General features: G+C 41.9%; 1 pseudogene; it reads left to right on the top strand.

The window, feature by feature from the left end:
- Window positions 1-771: 771 nt before the first annotated feature.
- LOC110543367 (ras-related protein Rab-11B-like) lies at window positions 772-1567 on the top strand (annotated as a pseudogene).
- Window positions 1568-2761: the final 1194 nt, after the last annotated feature.

Below are 2761 nucleotides of genomic sequence, written 5' to 3'. Positions count from 1 at the left end.
TATTTCTATCCTGTAAATAATCATAATGCAAAAAAAGTGACAATACTATCTGAGATGAGGTATCATAATACAGCTTCAAAAACATACTGGAATCTTGTAGATACTAGAGTAGAATATCCTCCCTATATGAATTTGACCTACTAAAGATGGTTTAATGAAATAGTTCTACCTTTATAGAGACCCTAAACATTCTGTAGTATGCAGGAGGAAAGTTAAAATAATAGAATACCAGTAATAGCCTTTAGTATGACTTTACTTTGAAACTCTACATGCAGTACTTGTCAATTTGAAATTTCATTCACTATTGAAAGAAAGAACTTGCTGCAGCACACAAAAGATATCTCTAACCCTTTACATTTCATAACAGTATTTTAGTCTTCTAAGAGTTGTAGAAAGACACATTTCAAACTTCTTCAATCATCATGAATTAACATATATTCAACACCAGTTGCTTCACCACACTGCCTGAATATGACTCCAGTAACATCAAAAGAATATATTTTAGCTACATCAAAGGGAGGTTTAGTGTCAAGTCTGATGTGGTCTCTATGACTTGTCTCTGGGTCTGTTTGCAAAACAAGGCTGATGATGACCTGTCAAGGTAATCAGTAATGGAGTCTAAGAATTAGAGTAAAATTGACCACTGAGGATAAACAGGTCCAAACTGCCTTGATCATTAGAGCCCTCAAAGAATCTCTGTGAGACAAGAAGGAAGAAGGAAAAATAACACTTTTAACTATAGAAAAAAATGTGTTTGATGACACTGTTAAAATGACCAAGCAGAGCCAGAAGAACCAGAACAATGGGAACTGGGAGAAAGGCTACCTATTAAAACTGGTGCTTACTGGGGACTCAGGTGTGGGCAAGAGAAACCTGATGTCACTCTTCACCAGAAAGGAAGTCAACCTAGAGAGCAAGAGCACCACCTGTGTGGTATTTGCCACTTGCAGAGCTCAGATGGATGAGAAGACCAGCAAGGCTCAGATCTGGGATACTGTTAGCCAGGAGTGCTACTGTGTCATTATCTCCACAAAATGTGGTGCAATGGGTATACTGCCGGTTTATGACAGTGCCAAGCACTTGATATATGAGAATATGGAGCGCTGGCAGAAGGGGCTTTGGGATAATGCATATAGCAACAGCAACAAGAGTGACCTTTGCCACCTTCGGGCTGTGCTCACTGATAAGGCTCATGCCTTTGCAGAAAAGGACCACTTGTCTTTCATTGAGATTACAGCCTTGGATTCCACCCTTGTAGAGGAAGCATTCAAAAACAACCTCACAGAAATCTACCACACTGTGTCACAGAAAAAAAATTGCTGACCATATAGCCCATGATGAGTCCCCTGGCAACAATGTGGTGTACATCAGTGTGCCACCCACCACCAATAGACAGAAACCCAAAGAGTTACAGTACTGCCAAATCTTATGGTTGTCTTGCTCCTCCACCCAGCATGATTGCGCATCTTGGTCCTTGGTCAGCTCCTCACTAGTGTCTTCCTTGACCCTCCTTTCTAAGACAGGCTGCCCCCACCTTACAAACAAGCTCCTCCTGCCAGCTGGATAGCTCAGGAAGAGAAGAGCAGGAGTCAAGTGACCTCTCCTGTCCTGCCTGCTCAAAAGAAGCTACAAGCTCCCTTGCTTATGTGACTGTTCTTGGGTATTGTGGGCATCTTGACAGGGTAGGGAGGTTGGTAGGATGGATAGGGCCAGCCAGAGGTGAGGAAGGAAGATGAGTAGAAAGAGCTAGCTTTTGTTTTCCATGGCAGACTCCAGAGAACGATCACCTTCTTCCCTCTCTGGCCAGTTGACCGAGCTGGCCCTGCATCTTCACCCCAAACCCTCTCTGAGCTGATACCTGAAGAGCCAGGCATCAAGTACTGGGCAGGCTGACACTCTGGGCTCTGCTATCTGCTTACATCACCATAGCCAGAGCCAACATGACCTCCAGCATTCCCAGGCCTGGGCACTCCTCCTCCCGCCTATAGATTTATATTAGCAGAAGACACCCTTGCCTCTCTCTGTCCTCCTCTGCATGCAGCATTCTCCCTTGCCATTCCTACTTCTCTCTGTCTTTACCCTGTCTGGTCAGGAACCTGTCTACAAGTGAAACAATATCTTCCTCTGTGTTTTGTGTATACAACTACTCTTGTAGCCTTTTGTTGTTGTTGTTGTTGTTGTTGTTGTTATTGTGGAGAAACACGGGTTCTTTATACGCTTTGTAACCCAAGCGCTCAAACTTCAGATAGAAAGATAGATAGATAAATAGATAGATAGATAGATAGTATACTGATTAACTAACCTCTTCCTGTCCTTCCCTCTCCTCTTCCTCCTCTTCTTCCTCCTCCTTTTCTTCAAATAAGCTTTGTTGAAGTATAATCATGACACTTATGAAAATACACTGTTTTCTTACTAATGACAAGGTTTTTGTTTGTTTGTTTATTAATGAGACTCAGGTAAATGTTATGTGACAAAACCCTAGAGAAAATATTACGCACCTTTTACGACAGGTATCAGACTGAAATTGGAAAGTTTCCTAAAATATTCCCCTCTTTAATTCTGTGCTTCATTCCTTAATCCATGGGGACATTAAGCACAATTGGTTCAGAAAGTTAAAAGTTTTCCAGTTTTAAAGATCTCTTGTCCACAAGATACAGCATCTTCCTAAATAATGACTCTCAGTACAATCTCCAGGGCAAACATGTACATTATAGTCAGCTCCACTTCATTAGCCAGTTATTTTGTAGTTTCCCAGACAGGT

Source organism: Meriones unguiculatus (assembly GCF_030254825.1).
Source record: "Meriones unguiculatus strain TT.TT164.6M chromosome X unlocalized genomic scaffold, Bangor_MerUng_6.1 ChrX_unordered_Scaffold_30, whole genome shotgun sequence".
Classification (NCBI taxonomy): Eukaryota; Metazoa; Chordata; class Mammalia; order Rodentia; family Muridae; genus Meriones; species Meriones unguiculatus.
Note: the sequence above shows the minus strand (reverse complement) of the source record. Positions and strands in the feature narration are given on the sequence as shown.